This window comes from Argiope bruennichi, chromosome 1 (genome assembly GCF_947563725.1).
Source record: "Argiope bruennichi chromosome 1, qqArgBrue1.1, whole genome shotgun sequence".
Lineage (NCBI taxonomy): Eukaryota > Metazoa > Arthropoda > Arachnida > Araneae > Araneidae > Argiope > Argiope bruennichi.
Window position 1 is genome coordinate 54,205,139 of NC_079151.1, and position 21,693 is coordinate 54,226,831.

General features: G+C 29.3%; 1 protein-coding gene across 1 annotated transcript in view; it reads right to left on the reverse strand.

Moving 5' to 3' along the window:
* Window positions 1-21,693, reverse strand: part of LOC129963841 (semaphorin-5A-like) — a 79,726-nt gene that overhangs the window by 57,067 nt on the left and 966 nt on the right. The window lies entirely within an intron of this gene.

Genomic DNA, 21,693 nt, shown 5'->3' on the forward strand with positions numbered 1-21,693 from the left:
ATTAATAAATCGCAACTAATATATAAAAAATTTTTAAAACCTAAAATATATAATTATTGATTAATTTCTTATAACCATTTATTAATTCCTTAGAACATACTAATAAAATTGACGAATGAAAAATGAACAATGCGCATCATAATTCAAAATGAAACACAATGAGAAATTAGACTTCTGTTTATTAAAAATAAAAGTTCTGTGAAACATGTTTGAAATTTTTCTCAGTTTAAGTATATAAGTGAACGTTAACCATTAAAGATGTGTTGTTGTTACTTATGGCACTTTACAAACCCGCTGACAGATCTGTCAGCGATTTAAGCAGAGTGAGTCTCTTGTTTTTTTCAGTAGCGCCAATTAGGGCCAAGAGTACGACTTAGCTACTTCATGCGTCGCATTCACTTGCACAACCCCTTTTTACAGGGGGGGCACATTCACACACCTCACAGATAGAACACAGAAGAAGAACAACCATGCCCGAAGCGGGACTCGAACTCGGGACGTCCAGATCACGGGGAAGACGCGCTCCCCTTATTTCAGGACAAGGCGCCAATAAAGATACGATACATTTAATTAGAATCATAAAATCAATACTGTATTTGGAAAAGTTTTTCTGTATATAAAAATATCATTTGTTTTAATCAAAAAAATAGATACTAATTTAAAAACTATTCCTTTCTTCCCATACATATAAGACGATTGTTAAAAAACATTAACATTAAGACAATGATAAAACCTGACAGCAATTAATGGTACCCTTCGGCAATACGTGAACATACAAAAGTAAGCCACATCATAACTTTAAACGTCCATTCCACAATTTAAAAGCTATTTAAACAATGTTATCTTTAAGTACTAATTACTCTCCATCTAAGAATAGGCCGCAGTGCAGAAGTTCCTCATTGACTGTATCAACTCAACACTAAGTAACCACAAGCAAGTTCATTGCATTGAGGTTATGACCCTGAATTAAAGAACTGAGAAGCTGCATTTAAGAGTCAATTTAAGTGTTGTAAAATGCTTTGCAATTAACATTTTTTCTAAAAATCTACAGTAACAATTGTCTTAGCAATGACCTTTTCAAGATCCAACGCACAATTTTCATTTGTTGTAGTACAGAAAAATCTTATCAGATAATTATGAGTACATTTTCATTAATAAAAATACATTTGATAATTTATTTACCAATCTACAAAGTTAAGCTGAAGTAGTTTGCATAGCTTATCAACGAAGATCTTTGGTTCACTGAACAGTTAATTGCTTACTTATAGTTTAATGAAAAGGGAAACTATTATATCAGATTATTGTATTAATGGTCATTATTTCAATGAATAAATTATTATGGTACTTCGCAATGGATGTTATATGATCATCCTTTAATGAAATGAATTCGTGTGTCACGTGATACCCGTCAAGTAAGTGGCATCAGTATGTGTTCTTGATGCAGGAAAAGCGTGCAGACAAGCTAAGTTTCACACAAAATCGCATGCGAATTAAATCTATGACGGAATCATTTCATTGGATTTTCATTGAGAAATTTGGAATCTATAGCATGTTCACATACAGATACTTTAGAAAAAACAAACTTTCTTCAATAAAGTCACTTTATTTATTGTGAAGGCTATCAGTTTTTCTCCATATAAAAAAAATCAAAACAAATCCTCAATATTGCAATAAAATAAGGAGAAAAAAAAATCCCGAATAATGGAAAAATTCTCTATGATTAAATGACAGTGGAATCCGCTATAGGAAAGATACGCAATTTAAAAAGAATTGTGGAAGACTAATGCAAACTGTTAATTCTTTAAAGAAATCCTCCTTTTTGTTCCCTCACGTAGTTAATCTTAATATATATAAATTACGTGTCACGTTGTTTGTCCGCGATGGACTCCTAAACTACTTAACCGATTTTAATCAAATTTGCACACCGTGTGCAGTTTGATCTAACTTAAAAGATAGGATAGTCCTTTTTTTGAACTTTTAATTAGAATTTTAATTATTAATTAAAAACTAACTTTACCGCCAAAAAATCTTTTCATTTTCCCCACCGCCAAATGAGTTAGTTTCCAACTAACTCATTTGGCGGTTTTTTTCCCAACAGTCATGAGGCTAGGCTTAAGATTTTTCGGCTGATTATTTGAAACGATTCTATTTATTTTCCTAATGTTTGATGCATTTAAAATTAAACATTGTTAATTAATCGATCCTTCGGATTCATTCTTAAGTACTTTTGAATTAAAATAAAACAGAATAAAGGAAATTAAAAATGTCTAATCTGCATAGCGTTACCCCAACTGGCGTAGAAAAACTCACGCATTTGCGTTCCGTAACTGGCGTTGAAAATTCACGCATGCGCATTGTGTTCTGATTGTTGACATGACAACCATTATCAACGGATGATTTAAATTATTTTTAGGTTAGTTGCATGTTTTTGTAATTAAATTGTATTTATGTTAGTTATATATTTTTTGTACACACTTATAGTTTTAAGTACATCGTTTTTTAAGTAGTTTTCAACCGATTATTTTAAACGATTCGTTTTATTTCCTTAGTGTTTGATGCATTTAAAATTAAACATTGTTAATTAATCGTTCTGGTCATGATGAATCTGAGAATATTTTGTTGACAAATTCTTGAAATATTACATAAATTAGGAAAGATATTCTTTAGTTCCCATAAAGTTTAAACGCTCAGTGATTGTTTTCAGTAATCATATTCCAAAAAAATACTTTGTTTCAGTAAAAAATATTATTATATTAATTGCAAATTAATCCTTTCCACTTTAATTTGAAGTATAAATTCTACGGGAACTAACAGAAAATTAGAGAGATACATATTACGTTATGACTGAAAGTGTTTATAATATTATGAGTGAATTATATATCAAAATTTGAAGTTTTAAAATATTTTGATGAAGAAGCTATTAAAGTAGGAATTGCATAAAATATTTAATTATTAAAATTTAAACGAACATTAAGATTGGCGAACCGGCTGGTCGCCAAAGGCGGCTAGTAAGTATAATATGAAACATTTTGCCATTAGCATAGTTGGATTACCTAATTATTTTCCCATACAAATCAATTTTGACCGAATTGCAATATTTTTAAATTTACAAAACTAAAATTAAATTATTCTTAAATGTCAATGAAATACAATATTATATATATATATATATTATACGGCATTTATAAGCCTAGATTGTGCCGTGAATATGTAGATAAATTAACACAACACATTTCATAAACAGAGCCCTTCTCTAATTAGAAAATAGAAAAATTCAACTATCAAGAAATGAAACAATTAAAATAGCGAAAATAATTGTCAGAAAAAAGCATTTAACATTTTGAGATACAAAATTAACAATATACGGCAGGAAGAAATTCTACAGTAACAAATGCATATTGATAATCTGTTAATAATAATGTTAATTTCATCTGTTGGTAACAAGAATTTCACATTAACTCAGTACTTGTGACTAAAATTAAAAAGGTTCCAAATGAGCTATACACATATCTTAATAGTTAACTATTGCAGTGAAAAGTCCTCTTACTTTTTTTATAATTCTATCATCTAAATTATTTCCATCTTTTTCTTTCATTTATATAATGCTATCTTTATAATTTTATAGATGATTTCAATTACCAATCATTCTAAAAATTCATCCCGCAAGTATCTATTTTGCAATAATAATTGCTATCCCAGAATCAAAAAGGTAGATCTAAATTCAAACCTATGTTTATGTTATTCTTATCTGTGTAACATCGGTCAAAGCCACTCTCAAATGCGTATCAACAACAAAAAATATAAACAATTTCTTCTGATCAATCCAAAGTAAAATTATTCAAGTATTGATTCAAAATCCCGTTGTTTGTTATTCTATAAAAACAAAGATATTGTTTTAAATAACGAAGAAGAAAAAAAAAAAAAAACTACATACAGAAGGAATAAGAGACCACTTATGAACTGATTAAACAGACGAAACCAGGAATTTCAGCTTGTTATTGACAAAGAACCTCTTCAGGGCAATGAAAATAATTTACTTTGATAAGCATATATTTGATTATTTTTATTAAATTTCGAATATAAAATGCTTTTTCGAACAAACAGAAATCAAATTAAGGTTACTCGAAGAAAGATGTTACGACCTACAATGTTATCTCAATAGCATTCGTAAATATTCTGGAATAATTCGCAATAAGCATTTAATACATTAAAACGGCTTTATAAATTAATTATTAAATTTATTCCAATAATTGTACTTAAGCAGCAATAAGATTCAACAGCTTCTTTTTTAATGCTTACTTAATTTTAAAAAGGAAGATGAATTAAATGGCATTACAATCTGTTCGATATATTTTCTCTTGAATATTTAAAAAAAAATTAACATGTAAATAGCATTACGTTGGTTCTTTTTATGATAATGTTATAATAATAAACAATTACATATTTACTTTATAAAATTCTCAATAATAGTGCTTGCAACAAAAACTTCTCTAAATAAAATTTTTAATAAATCAGAATATGTCCTGTGTACGTAAGTTCAATAAAATACATTTTTGCATTACTTTCAAGCAACCCTTCGTTACTAAAATTTCAAAATGGACATGTTTATCACATTGTTATAGAAATTCCAAAATATCTGAAAAAATGGCAAAGAAAATGTAAATTTTTTTCCCCCGACGATGTCACTTTTCGAAATTCGTTCAAGTTTCGTCTGACAGGCAATAAACATGCTTCCAAACAAAAGCTCTTCTATCGAGGTTTTCTGCTTGTTAAAGCTTGTTTCTTTCTAAAATACGATAACTTGGCACGCGACGGGGCAATCACAGTTTTAAAATAAAGCCAACAACTTGCACAACATTTTCCCTTGGAAAACAAAATGTCAGGGTGCAGTAAAAAAATAAATAAACGTCTAAAAACACACAATAAGAAAGCGAAAACAAAACAGTCCAATTTCCTTAAACGAATCTTATTACGTCAATCGCATGGACCCGAAATACGCGGAATTAGGATAGTTGGCTTCTAAATAAATCCAGCTGTCGACAAATAAAAGCTTACAGCAGATGATCGGGAAGGAAACAATAGAAACGCATACATGTAGCCAAACCAAATATCGAAATTCTTAGTAGGAAAAAGACGAGATGGGAATTAAGCCAGCAAGACAGCCGGCTGGAGGAGGGAGAAAAAAAAAAAAAATCAACCCTTGGTCTTTCGGATTTAGTTGTTGCTTTTGTTGGCTGAGTAGTTGCCCTTTCTTTTTCTTGTTGACCCAAAAATATCAAAGGAACATTTTGTCTGCAGTGTTATATACAGGTCGCTATCTAAATTTCTATTTCATATGTCACGTAAAGTTTGAAACATAAAAGCTCTGTAACGAGACCGAGCTATGAGTTATCGACGGTATTGCAGTAAGGGACTATCTTCTTCCAGGGAATGTAACGGACATAAATTCTTTCCCAAAGTGCTTATACGCAGTCTTGTTAAGATATTTTAAAAAGCTGTAAGGGGGAGGGGAGAGAGTGGCACGTCATTTATGATGTCATGCTACTATAAAACATTCTTTCAAAGTAAATGGGAACGAGGGAATACAGCTCAGGATTTGTTATTTCTTTATATACTGTTTCATATTTTTTTTTATATATTGACGAGAAAACAAGAAGGTGGAAAAAAATTCTGCGCATATTCTATTCAGCAACAAACTGGTTATATTTCTAAGATAGATATTCTAAAACTTAATATTTTGTAACACATTAATAAAAATCAAAAATATGTACTATTATGTGTGAAAAATATATGTGTATCTACCAAAAACAATAAAAATATAACAGGGATTTTTATTTAATATTTAGAATTATTTCATGTAGCAATACTTTAAAAAATTTTCAGTGTAAACTCTTTCATATAATATATTCATTGAAATATTTTGAGTTAAATTATTAAAATATTTTCCAGTTCAAATTTCTAATTATAGCATATCGTATAATAATAAAGAACCATAATATTTATTTATAAAATTTCATTAAATCTATCAAACATCTATTAATCTTAAATTCATTAAAGACCTTAATATATGCCCAAGGTCAATTAATTTCATGCATAAAATTTAAAATTGAAATGAATTACATTTATTTTAAACTAAAACCTTCACCGTTATTTTGTATGTAATTACTTTGAATAACAACCTCTAGAACAAGAATATAATCGGGATGGCAAATATATATACATACAGTTGGCTATTAATATTTATTGCACATTTAATATACTGATCTATAAAGAAAAGACAGAGTAAATAAAATGCTTTTCTGCACTGCTAAGAATTAAATACGAACAAATTGTACTTTGATCACTAATTCTTTTTCAAAATCATTTACATTATAAAAAACGCTAATTAACAGTATAATATTTCATTCCTTAGTTTAAAATATTAATAATTGGAATTAATATGTAATTTAGAAAATCAGTATTACCAAATTAATTTTAACATTTATGGCAATTTATTGTAAAATTAAGTCATCATTCGCCTTTTGTATACAAACGTCATTTTAAAAAAATGACTGCAACCAGCAAACAGGGAGAAGGTCGTACCGTTGAGTCCCCTACGTCAAAGAGCATGTTAAGGCACGCCGGAGCAAAGAACGGTAAACGGTATGCCAGTAGCGTCCAGTAGTGGCTTAGGATCGGAAGGGGCAGGATGCCACGCTCGTTTATTCTTTGCAAAAAAAAAAAGTATTTTGCGCATGGTGAATAATAGAATATTGGATTACTCAAGAAAAGTAAGTTTTTTTAACTTTTAATTCATGCTTTTATATTTAAAAAAGAAAGAAGTTATTGTTTTTATTATTCTATAAATAGGATTGACGATTCAATTAGTAGGAAATATTTTTAACTTTTAAATAATAAAGTTTTATTTTATATAGAATTAAATAAAAATTTCATTCAATATTGAGCAGAAGTTTTGTTCAATTCATATTCAGATCCAATTTTTAAAAGCAATGCTAGGGGTATTCTGAAACGGACCTCGTAATTCTGATCTTTGATCAAAAACGATCCGAGAAAAAATATTTTCGTTTTGCATGCAGATGAGGTCGACAATTTCGATTCCCTTCTTCTCTTATGTTCGGCTTTATTTGCTTTATTTTTAAGGAGTTATGTTTTAATTGCGTTTATTTTGCGTTTGTTGTTTCTTAATTTTGAAATGTAATATAACATACCAAATTTCATAATTAATGCATCAATATATACAAGACATTGCCTAATTAGCACCTATCGTTTATTTATGTTCAATGTATAGAACTGTGTAATGTAAAATTTTATCGCCATTTTCATTTTTTTAAATGAATGATTATAAGTTTCATAAATTATTCAAATTAATCACTATTTAAATTCTAGATTATTTAAAAAAAATATTTTACTTTTTCTCCAGGCACTTCAGGTAATAACAAACATATTTAAAAAATACTGTATCCAAAGGAATGATGCAATTACCTTATAAAATTTATTAAATTCACTTCAGCAAAATAAATACTACACATAAAATATCGGACATATTTTATGAATCATTTAATAAAGTATCCAGCCCTAATTTCGAATCCCATTTGTAACACAGCATAACTTGTACTTAAAACAGAATCCAATCTAATAATCGATCGCATGCAAGAAGTAGGATTAAAGTTTACGACATGATTGAAAAACGATTCATTGTTTGAACAATACCCAATATAGACAAATAAGATTAAATAACAAACAATATGATGTTTATAAATTCACGAGGAATGCTTGAACAGCCATTGGCTATTATGGCTCATAGAACCCATAAAAACATCTAGTTAAAAGTAATCAAAATATTATGTTATAGAACAACAAACGATTTTTTTTAACATTCTTTTTTGAAATTCTTTTCTTAGACAAAAGCACTTCTCTTAATGAGCGTGGCAACAAAAATGGCCAATTTTGTAATTAAGCTTTACTTTTTCAGGACAAAGTACTAAACTGAGTTTATTAAAAGCTCATTTCAAGACAAAAATGCTTTTCTCTAAATTTCCTTCTTAAAGAATCTGCAAGTGCACAATATAACTTAAAAACCTGTTTTAACTTTTCACAATTTTTAGCCGTAATATTTTAGCCACAAAATATATTATATTTGCATTTTGAAGAATTCTGAGAGGTTTTAATTTTATAAACCGACTTTTAGGTAAGATTAAGTAATTACCTTAATTTTCAATTTTAGATTTAATAGCTATGAATTTTTTTCCCGTAAAAATTCAGATAAAAGAAGTTCTCATTTAGCTACCAACATCTGTAATGAAAGAATGCTTGTTTGAATATTTTTTTTTACACAAATCTACAGTTTTTTTTATCCAATTTTGGTGTAATTTGGTTCAAGGCAAAAGGAAAGTCAAAGTCAACTTTTGAAATAAAAATGAATTAACATGAGATAAGTAAAAATTAAGCAAATTATGAACATCTTCCTAAAATATATATAAAAAAAGTATTCCTTTCCTATTTAAAAATATTATTTTAATTAAACCAATTTTATTTTCATGCAATTTGACGCTTAATTTTAATAATTTTTTTAAAATTTCATTTGATATAAACTATATGAAAACATTAAGTGTTATAATGCGTTTCAAATATATTTCATTCTTCTATAAAACCATGCAAAAGCGTGCTTTTACGAATGTTAAAATAGTATTTTTAAAAATGCTTTCAGTATATATTAACGCTGGAGTAGGATTTTAGTTTCCACTTTTATTATGTAGTATATATACTTTTTTTAAGTTTGCAGCATTTTAATAATTTGTTGATAGATTTCATTTAATTCATATTCATCAGTCTTAACAAATAAGGCGAAATCTGAACTAATAATGAAGATGGTAATTCCAAATAAAAAGTCTCATTATTTTATATTAAAAAAGACGTTTCAAAGAGTTTTAACTAATTTTAAATTTTTCAATGCTCAGTGTATTTAATTGTAAATAAAAAACGTTTAGTATAGTAAGGATCGGCCATGGTTCTCTCACTCCACAGGGCGATATTCTGCCAAATTTTGCATCCCGGGTTCCAAGGTCGCCCCCAGAGAACACTGACCGGAGGGAAAAAGAGGGACGGGGTGTAAAAGAGGTTAGGAGAGACAGGAGAGGACGCCAAGTCCAGTTTTCTTGTGTTTGTTGATGGTTAAAAAAATATTTCTTAAATTACCAAGGTTAAACATTTCACATCAATTAACCCATGTACATAATGTAAATTCATGTAATGAAAACTATAGCCTAGAATATGGCGCTTGGCATTTATTTATGCCGACAGGCAGTTGGCCACATCTACATGAAATGACAAATGAACAGAACGGTCAACCTGGGCCATCGGAAAACGCGGGAACTCGTCATAGCAGGGACGGGAAAAACTTTACTATACTCTGTTTCACCCTAACTTGGCAGTAGTGTATATTCTAGGCATGCCGAATCGCAGTCGTCGTCAGGGGAACAGGGTTACTTTAAAGTACAATGTTACTAGAAATGCAGATCGCTGGCGAAACTTTATCTCGCAAAGTTTTCGCCAAATAGTAAATATTTATTTACTTTATCATATTATCACTTTATCGGAGAATTAATTGTTTCCTTATTTTCATTATTTTTTCAATATTATTGACACATTATTTTAATAAATCATTAAAGTTATTTCATTTCGTTTCACCGTTTCTCAAAAGAAAACAATATATCTTTCAATATTCTGTAAAGTGTAGTTCGGCTAATGTTTTTCGAAAAGATATCTGTATCATCGTTCACAACTTTTAAAACTTTATCTAATGTTGGGATCTCATTTCTGCGAAAAAAATGCACGGATTTTTCGTCAAATACAGATTAATGTAAAATCATCATATTTTACAAGACCTGAATGTTTATCTACTGAGCCTGGTCGCTTCTTTCCAGGGGTACTTAAAGGATGCCTTTATTTATTTTTTTAAAAGGAAAACTGTTCATTGCGAAACATCTGTAAGATGCGAAACTTTATCAACGATTTTATTGATACAATCTTAAGGGTTTTCTCGGAGTCGAGAATAAAGATTTAATATGTTTTTACATGTTGCCCTTCTTGTTGGTTTCACTCGTCTTGAAGGTGTGCACAGCGTAGTCGGTAAAAACACTTTCTCCTTTTCAAACATTTTAGAAGTTAATAGAAATGACGAATCGAATAAATATTCACCAAACAAAACTAATAACTACTAATGCGATTAATAGTATCAAAAATATCAGCTGCTAAAAAAGCTAAAATAAAAACGTACGAAAGATGATAATGGTTGCGAACTGAATGAAGTTGAGTTGGCGGAGACGTAAAACAAAAGTGCGCCAAATATTGACCTTGAAGACCGGCTTTAGCCAAAGTGGAATTCATTATGTCAATCTTTTAGTTTTATTCGTTCGCTTTATTTACAAAATACTTAACATATAAGCACTTCTAACTTGAGAATAATTTTAAATACATATTCATAAAAAAAGGATTTCTGTAATTTATGATGTTATTTGATAAATTTCTGCGCATTTTAACTATTTTAAAGTCGGAATTGATGGGGAACTCTTTCCCAACGCGGAGCGTCACATTTTCTACCTTTTACAATACTGCCAAGTTAGGGTGAAACAGAGTATAGCATATAGGCGAAATATAAATTCGAATAGATACAAAAACGGAAAGGTCTTGTATTCTACATTGATATTCAATTTTTATAAGCGATCTAAGACTGAAATATAAGAAAATTCCTAATTTAAAAAATAATAATAATAATTTTCTTCCTCTTTTTTTTTTTTTTTTTTTTCTCTTCGCGATTGTGAAATCATGGTATTTTTTTAATAATAGATTATCCGTACTTTATTAATGTATTTGATTGCATCTCAGTTCGAATTCAACTAATCAAAACTGGCTTCATGTTGATTTCCAATAATTCAACAATAATTAACATCAATGCAGAAAATCGAATATCTTTCAAACCGCTCCTACACATCGACAAAGATTCGGAATTCTATAACCTTCAAACTACAATATAACACAAAAAATTTCCAATAATTCAATAATAATTAGCATCTATGCAAAAAAAAAAAAAAAAATCGAATGTCTTTCAAACAGCTCATATACATCGGCAAGATTCGGAATTCTATAACCTTCGAACTACGATATAAAATAAAAAATGCGGTCAAAAGCGGCTGATCGCATAAGCATGGAAAACACGCGTTGCCACCCGAGTCGTAATCTTCTTACGAATTATTAGTATCAGACATCCAAGACGTGATATCTTTTCGCTATCTCCTTCAGTTTATATACTCTCTATCATCACCCAGGAACGTAATTCGTCAAGCATGAGCCAACATATAAACAAGTGATATGATATCCTAAGATGAATAAATATATAGATTACCAAAGACTTAATTGAAAAGTATAAGATTTGGTGCTATGTCTTAAACGAGAGTTGCGTTCAAGATAGCACGAGCATCAAATTAACATGCTTTTTTAAGCAAATTCATCCTAACTAATAAAAAGATATGGAAATGTTCTGTCCTTGGCTTTCTCGTAAACTGCAATATAAAAAGATTGTTTAGCAGTTAAAAAGACTGCCCTATGAGGTAAGCAACCAAATGTACCATCAGAGGAATCAGTAAAATTTCTTTTAAGTTTCTAAAATTCACTTTTGTATTGTTGCCTATCTCAGCGGAGTATTTTTTTAATTTCGCAATTTTTGCATTTTTTGACAAGAACTCCGGAATACATATTGAAGAAAACAATTTTCAATTTTTTAAAATTATTTCATTGAATGACGACTGATAAAAACTTTAGATTTGCAATTTTTCCAATTCTTTAAAATTATAACCATGATAAACTGCACGCAATTAAATGTTTAATATGTGTGCATAAACATAATTAAAAATCTACATATTCTCAGACTAAAAGTAAAGAAGTGCGCACAGAATTTCCTTGACTGAAAAAGCCAATACAACTGTAAAAAGCTTCGTATTCACAAAGCTAATCTTTTTAGCATCATTTCATCATAAAGGGTATAAAAAATAAACTGCCATTTAACAAATTAATTGGATGGGGAAAATAAATTGTATACGAAAAATAAGAAGTCCCTTAAATCGTAAAAAATAGTTATGAACAATATTTAAAATATATACGTTTGAAATTATATTAATATAATTATAAATGTATATTTAAAATATATCTAAATATGCTGATCATATTAATAACAACAAAAAAAATTCTCAATTGCTTATCAGAACAGCGTGAAAAATCTCATAATTATTTGAAGATTGAAAAAAAAATGTTAAATCTTAAATCTTGGATCATAGATTTTTTTTCATTTTTACATTTGATTTAGTAGATAGATTTGTTTAAACATTCAATTTGTAAATTGTTTACATTGAAATGAGTATTTATTTTTCCGTTACATGATTGTTTTCAAGATTCAGAATGAAAAATCGCATGCCAAATTCCGGTCATGTCGCATCATTACATTTTTGAATTAGGTTTACATATATAAGCATAAACAGACACGGATGGATGGATTTTGGGGATTCTTGAGAGTTTCAAAGCTATGAAATTTATCAAAATCTGGTCCCTAAAATTTGATTATTACATGACTTTTTGTATTTAAGAGGAAGTTCAACTATTCAATTAATTGTTTAACAAATGAAACCCAATAGATACAGACATTTTATTAAACATTTTAATGAAAAACAGAAATTATGAATGAAATTCACTGAAGATAAGAGAAAGAAATAGGAATATTTACTTTCATTATTCAATTCACCAAGTTCTTTTCATTGTATTTTTCTTGGAACACTTCACTTTAAAGTCTTTTTTTTTTTTTTTTTTCTTTTGAAATCTATTATCAGAGAAAGGTTTGACTTCTGTAGTAGATTTCCAGCCACTGAGTAAATAATATTTATTTACTCATGATAAAAATGTAAAGGAGAGGCATATATTATACCTCTCCTTTACAATTTTATCAGGCTTATCTCTTGCCCCTTATCTTCAATTATGTCAACTCATGAGATAAAAAAAAAGGACAAAAATACGTTAAACACATTTGCATCAATAACATAAATCGCATTTGCAACAATGCCATTAAATTATACCATGAACAAGTGTCACAGTATTTTCATTAACATAATACATCATAATATCCGCACTACAAGCTAGTTCTAAATGGATAAGCAAAACGCAAATGGATTTCCAAAACACAATTTAAAGATTGATCTTTGAAAACTAAATATCGTAAACTGATATATTTCATGGCACCAGTATAATTTCACGCCATTATCCCATGCATTGTAAAAAGAAATTAAAATACAAAATTTTATGTAACTTATAAAGCCGGTGTGCTTTAATTACGATTTTAATTGAAATTACTAAGATATCTTGTCCCAACTTTTACGAAATAGGAAACAGTCCATAATAATGCTAAAATTGTTATTCTTCATTGTTAAAAAATAGATTAAAAATTAACTTTATATAAAAATAATTCTGAAGTTAGTTTCTGAAGAATTATTTTTCTCAACTTATTATACCATCTTAGACGGAGATCACTCGAATCGTCCACTGTGGAAGAATCAGATTCAAGAACAAAACGCATGATTTATAATTCTTTATCTTTTTCTGCTTTTTATTATTTTTATGGGGAGTGAGAGTTTTAAACAATAAACTAACCTATTGTTTCCTTTTTTTTTATCTTTTTGATTTGTTCCATTTTTCCAACACTCCTCATGACTTGAGGTTGCCCGCTTAATTATTAATTAATAAGACCATATAATTTGAATTGCCACAATTTTTTACACACTTTCAAAGAACAAAAACTGATATGTCACAGATATATATTTCAAAGAAAATAACTCAGCTTTCCTGAATGCAGATGATGCATTTTCAAATGAAAAGTTAAAAATATTTTTAAAAAGCTATTGTTAGTAAAATTCAAACTAAAAAATGCTTAAAATAAAATGCGTAGTGCTTAATTTATCTTTACTTTAGCTATTTATATAGAAAAAGATAAGTTATTACTCCAGACGCAACAAAACTTTTGAAAAATTGATGCTTCAACAGTCTGGTGTGAAGAAAATTTTGTCGCCATAATACCACCCATAAATAACTGCCATGTTCTAAATGCGAGGGCAGTGGCACTTTTGAGCTTCAAAACAAAAGTGTGACCCACGTGACTCGGTATCATGGTCGGGGTCGCCCACGCCGACGAAGGAAGGGGGGTGGGAGAGGAATGGTGCCTGTGCCCGGGGCAAGGAAACTCCTCCACCGTGTACACAGGCGAGAGAAAACACCGGTTCAAAACGGTAAAATGGATGAATGAATCTCAGTCACGGCGTTCGAAGCATCTTGTCATGACACAACCATGATATTTACTACTGCCCAATTACGAATTTACGATAGGAAGAGCTTCCTTTCACTTTTTATACGCACTGAATTTGGATAATGACCCCCCCCCCCTTTAACAATAGTATTAGAAAACTGCATCATTAAATTTGAGTCCTTTTTTGTAGTATAAAGAGGTCTTATTTTCAATAGGCCAGTTTATAATAGATTAGGAATTAATCTACTTACTTTTCATATGTCACAATTATTTAAGCTTGAATCAATTTAGCTGGATTAATTTATTATGTATTTTTATTAGTGATTTCTACAATGTTTCAAATTCAGGGGTCCTTATGGTATTTAGCAATAACGGGACTATGAACGGAAAGAATACTTAAAAAAATATGCCATTTATTAAATTCTAAACCGATTATATATCTATGAATTTTTGAAAGCGTCGGTTAATCATATATGCTTGTTGATGATCAAACTCGAAATTAGCCTTTATCACAATTTCCATATATACTTACTATAATGGCTATTATGAATTTTGAACAACAAATAAGATTCCAATGGGAACAGTTAAAATTTCCAAATCCAAAAAACATGCAAGTTTTGATTTATTTAAAACAATTTACAATAAAACTTTTTATATGTTTCTCATTTAAACGTCGCTTTATCAGAGTCCAAATTAAATGGTAATCATTGTAATTATAAAAATATTTCATTTCTAAAACACACAGCTTCATTTTTACGTTATTTCTTCTGATTTCAAAACCTTCCAAATTTTCAGCTCCTGTCTTTATTTCTGTTTTTATTCAGGAGAGTTCCCCCCCCCCTTCCCTGTTGGATATCACGTCATCTTCCGAGTTTTTATGCATTTGAGCACCAATTATTGTATGCTTTAAAAAATATTTCAAAGGCGTACAACACTTTCAAAGAAAGTTAAATTGAAATTTTAAAATAATTTGGGAAGAGTAAAAGATTAGGGAAAGTAGAATTGAATTCTACAAAAACATAAATCGTATAAATTAAATGTATAACTAATAATATAGATATGCAATAAAAGTATGATTTCCGCACTGATTTGCATGTTTGATTTTAACATTTAATACTTGGTTTCGATACAATATCGTAATATAGCATCTTAAAAAAAAATTGTTTTTAAACTATTGCTTGTATATGAATTTGCATTAGTAATCTGAAATTTGCAATAACAAAAATAGTTTGTTTATATGTTGGTCATATAAAAATGGCTTTGTCATATCAAGAAAGCTTTGCAATCCAATCGGAATTGATGGAATTGGGGGGGGGGGATAGTTAAAATACTCCACTTAAACATTCGATAGTAGAAATACTTAAAGGGAACAAATTGAATAATTGGCACATGATAAATTCTAATTTTTGCTCATAATTTCTAGTAATGTCTCTATTTTCAAAGTAAACTAATACAAGAAATTGTTTTTTAAAAATAACTAGGTTAAAGAAGGAAAAAGTTAACTTCTAAAAAAACTTAATACGTTAACATTATGCGTACGTATCCAAAATGCTTAAAGGATGCCATGCTCATTTAAAATAATAAAACTGTTCTAGATAAAGATTATTATTACTATTACAAGTCGTTCCCTAGGTTAATAATGAGAAACTTTTCATTTCAGAATTTATATCAGATAGGTTAAAGACCTTAAAGCATTTCATTCATGTATTCATAATTCATTTGCTAGATATTTTCAATTCATCATTAATTAAACGTTTTATTTTCCTTCCTTATTTTCGAATTTTGAATTCACATAATTTTATTCCGATAAATATAGTATCGCGAAAGGAAAAAGCCTCAAAAGACCAGATAATTAACTTTTATGATAGCTTGCTAGCAGAAATTCAAATTAATCACCAACTTATTAATCTTCGTTAAGATATTTTTCGTAAATTTGAGATCGAAAAGCAAAAAAGAAATTTAATCTAATAATCATCGACTTCCTAGACAAGATATAGTATAATGCCGATCAGAATTAGCACTTTAAGTATAAATCATATTAATAATAGTATCAAATATACCAGGCATATAATTCGAAGCTTCTTTCACTGGCAAGGCATGCACGCCTGCTATTCAACATTGTTTGAAAAATGTTACTTTTCATTCTATGACAGCAGCATTCAGTTTTTTTGTTGCCAAAAGATTAATCAAACCATTCAGTTGCTAATTCAATGGAGCTACAGTCATACTCTTGCACAAGTTTCAGTAGTAATAATAATTCCAAGATAGCTCTAAAATAACTCTCCTGCTGTCATCAATGTTACACAATAAGAGTAAGGGCGAAAAAAGTTCTATGAAGGTCATCCCTACCGTATTAGATTGCTTGTCACGTCATGACGATATGATCATTCAAAAGGCAGAAACAGATAGATAGGTTCTAACATATTATTAATCGGAAATCAGATCCGGTAAGAGCAGTCTATACCTTCTACGCCTTCACACTATCATTATAGCAATAGAAATTATGCAATTGTGTTCTATAGAACAAGAAAATTGAATCAACATCGTCATTAGACATGGGATGAACTTGAGTCTTGTGAATGAATTTCCAAATGCAGAACACGTATTTTGAATTCGTTAACATTTACTGTGGCATCACTAGTTATGTACATGAATTTAAAAATAATATTTTAACCCCATTCATTGTAATATATAAAATTTAGATGTAATCTTTTTATATAAAATGAACCACGATTCATTTTGGTCTCAGTATAAAATAAAAGAAATCCAAACTTTTTAGTCTGAAACATCGTAGCATGCTAATTAATGCCCCAGACTTAATTCCACTAATTCTTAGAAGTTTTAGAGGCAGCGATAATATGCGTTAGAAAAATGTATTTAATACTGCATGGATGCAAGTGTATAAATGCAACAATTAAAACAATGAAAAATATTGTGGTAAAATATACTTAAAATATTTTTAACAGAATGAAATTGCACGGAAATAAAATCCACTGGAAAGCTTATTTTTCCCATTTAAAATGGTGCTAAATCAGCTCTGTCCAATTAGATACTGTAAAACAAAATATGCATACTGAATTAGGTAGCTCTAGATGAAACGGTTTCCATCGTGGAGAATTCTGAACGACTTGTTAATAATACATGGCCAAAATTACAGATAGTAAAACATTATGTTAATAAGCTCTAGTCAATCTTACTAGTTATAACAAACCATTTCATAAATTCGTTGTAATTATCGGGGGATAAATTACGAAACAATTATGTATAAATAAAAGGTAATGAATTATTATAATAGCTAAAATAATTTTTTTATTAAATAATTGAAATGTGTAATGCATGAATAAACGCTTAAAAAATTGCTAACTAAGAATGAAATAAAAGAATTTAGAAAGTTAAAATTCCACTTTGAAGTAATACCGTGGCTATTTGGAGTTGGGAGTTTTCAATTTTGGGACAGATCAATTAACGCAAACGACACAAAGCCAATACCTGTCTAAATTTTTATACCACATCATCAGTAAGATGTTTGATCCTCGACATAGAATTGACAAACACAAGACTCGCATACACTGCAGTTCATTGGTAGAGTTGTGCCTGTATTTCCATTAATGAAGAGTCAAAACCAGGCTATCGTGTTACACACATCCCGAAAATAAGCCATTACGAATTTCTTATTAGTAATTACAGACAGAACTTTATTTTCTGAACTTTTAATGCGGCGATTGTTAAATTGTTTCAAATTATATTCGCTACCGAATCTATATCCGATCATTATCAAAATGAGAAAATACTTTTCGAAAGCAAGCACCTCATATATTTAGCTTTTTGTTGATGACAATTTTTTGCAACAAATGGCCACATTAACCTTTCTAAAAAAGTCACAAGTTTGAAGACATGAAAACATGCACTTATATCCGAGAGTACTACACACACTCACAGCCGAGCGTTTCCGACAACAGAACTTGCAGCCAATTTTAAATCTATCAAAAAGAGAAACAGGTGGAGTTTGAAATCCTCCCCTCTTTATCATTCAATAGAGAAATTTTGTTAACAACCTAGTTCATAAAATATTAGAACAGCCGTTTTAAAATCACACACAAAATTTTCATGGTCAAGAAATTTTTAATCTTTCACCCATTTCTCCTTGATGTCTTATAACAAATCTTAAAAAAAATTACTCCTTTTTCACTTTGACAACAAAATACAGAAACTGCAACCAAATACGAAATAACCAAAATTTTCGCGCGTCTTCGTGGGTTCCTTGTAAATCCACTCTCTCCATCTTTCAATCTAGGTTCCTCCAAGGTTCCCCTGAAATGTTGAATAGCAGCTTTCTTGAGACGCAGAAGGGGGAACACGTGCATAGAAAGAGGCCCCACGGGGGCGTCAGTCGGGGGCCAAGCCCTCCCCCTCCCGTAATAGCACGACTTCGCTTTCCCCATTTTTTGGGGGAGGGCACGAGCTAGAGGGAGGGAAATTTACGCAAGCAGGGAACACAAATTTCTACCTCACGTTTTTGCAACAAACCTAAAATAGAACGGAAATCTCAAGTTGTAATCGACAACTTTCCTTGAAGAAAATGATGAAGTAATTTGGCAGCGGCTTAGCTGCGTTTATGCTCAACAATCAACGCAATTATTTATATTATACTAGAACATTTTTTTCGCTTAAAACAAAGTACAAAACAAATCTCTGACAGTCCTCATGTTATTTCAACACATCAATCAATCAAAGAAAATGGAAATTCTACAGATTTTTTTTAATGTCTAAAAGGGAAAAAAAGATTTGTACGTATTTACAATAGTGACACACCTTTTAATAATAATCAAATTTCCATTAGATAAGGAGACAAAAGAAATCGAATTGTTCTACTTAATGGGTGTCTTGACAGATCAACAAATTCAGGTAAAGAGCCGCAAGTAATGCGATTATGCATAAAATGAAACTCAATTTTTTCAGAAGAAAACAAGTGAGCAAAAATACGATAACAAATCTGCAATTTAATTTTCTTTAAGCTCATGTTTAAAGCATTTATAAATTTCTTTAAAAAATTTAAGTAAACACTTCGAATACGAATTCACGGCAGAAACAGAGAAGGAAAAAAAACTCAGTACAGATGAAAAACTGTCAAGACATTTCTTTAACAAGTTCCATAAATCTTGTAACAAAAGAAGTCACTCGGGAGGAAAATCAGAAAAAGGAAATAGTCGTTTATGGGTGTACATTTATAAGCTAGGGTCATTCTTCAACCTCGCTCGTTCGATAACACTGGCTTGCAATGTTCCTCAACACAAAGAATAATGCTCTTTCCTTCCTACGCCTGTATATAGAAGTACTTTCACATTCTAAAAAACTTTAGACATTTTTAATAATACCAATATCAGATCATGTATTTTTTATTATAAACTTAGGCATTCTAGACAAAATTTTTTAAATAAATTTTAATTACAAGAGGGACGGATTTTCTACTAGGTAACTGAGAATGGGCCCGCAATAGGATGGGCGCGCAAGTTGATAGAAAATACTAGTCTAAAATGATAAATAATTCATTTGTAAAAAATGCGAATTTTTTTAATTATAACTTATAACTTTCTCTTAATATAATATAAGCTTTCTTTGATTATAATATAAACTTTCTCTTAGAAGAAAAACATTTACTAGTTATTATTTATAAATAACTGCTGAAATATAATTGGGCACAATTATGTGCATTTTTTATAAAATTACTGATATAAAAAAAAATCTAAAATGAATTGCAAATTCTCATCAAGTTGAAAAAGTTAAAATGTGAAACTACGCATGCAAATTTATAAAATGAGAAGCCTCATAATGTAGATTGTCTAGGCCCACCAAATGCTTAAATCCGCAACTATCGCAAGAAAATTATACATTTATCTTCCTTTTAAAGTTCTAACTACGTTCGGAATGTATTAAAAAAAAACCCGCTGTAAAATTGTAATATTTTTGAAGTTTTGCATAAAATAGATTAGAAAAAACATCAATACCAAAAGATATATTTGAAATGGAAAAATGTTAGGTTTAAAAAAATGAGTGAAGTGAAAAGTGAGGTAAAAAGAAGGTATGAAGCAAAAATCTTCTAGTTTAAAAGTTTATCAAATGGTTTGCTCAAAATCTTGTAAACATATAATCCCTGAACTTAAAAAGTACAGCTCTCCTTCTATAGAATCCTTAGATATCGGGGTTCGACAAATAAATAACCTGTTTTTTTTTTTTTTTGTTTTTTGTTTTTTTTTGCATTGTGAAGTATTAAAACAACTACAGAACATTTTAAAATGAACAAATTATTTATTCGCTAGTTCAGATGCCTCAGAAAATAGAGAAATTATTATACCAAATTTGAATTCATAAATATTCATTCGATTTTAATTTGGGTTGTTTTTCCAGTATAAATTCATGGTAAAATTTTAAATTTGAGAAAATCATATTTATAAATGTAAAATAGTAGTAAAATACGTATTTTGTAAATAAAAAAAAATCAACAAAATTTTCCAAATAAATTTCGAAACAAAATTCAAACGGTTTTATGCAAAAGAGTGTTCAGAAATCAAAAATATTGAATTTATATATATATATATATATATATATATATATATATATATTCTTATTCAAAAATATTAGATTTTTTAACGCAGCCAAAAACGACTGATATTGTAGGTGCGCATTTCTTAAAGGTTTTTCTTTTTTACTTAATTATTATAAAATTCTACAATATGTCATATCTAACCAACTAAATCTTGTTGTGATAAATCGAAAACTCTAGGAAAAATAAATTCCTCAGTCTAAGCACATTAGTTTTATCTTTACGTCTGTAAGACTTTTGAGTGATTTACTATAACAAAATATTCTATGCAACAACCGCTTGATTGAACTGTTTCTTAAAATCAAAATTTCCTAACAGGTTAAACGAGAAAATGAGAAAATACTTCCATTATACAAAAATATCTAAAATAAATATCGCCAATATGCGAAATTGTATTCAAAACCACAAACGATAATTCGTTTTAAAAAGAAAAGGATATTTTTAAATCATTAGTTTATTATATGTTTACTTCTTAGAAAATACTTCACCAATATTATATGCTAAAATTAAATTAATTTTTACACGTTATACTGACTCTATAATAATTTTAAATATTAAGTAGAAAACAGCAAATCATTCTAAACGATAGTTATAGATTCATTCAATCTAATAAATTCCACGGAATCCAATCCTACCAACAGTCGATAGCTATGTTAATTATACTCAAAATATACACAGACAAGTACGACTCAAAATTATTCCTTTGCTGCATGTTCACTAAGTAATCAAACATCGCGCGCCAGTGAAAAGAAAT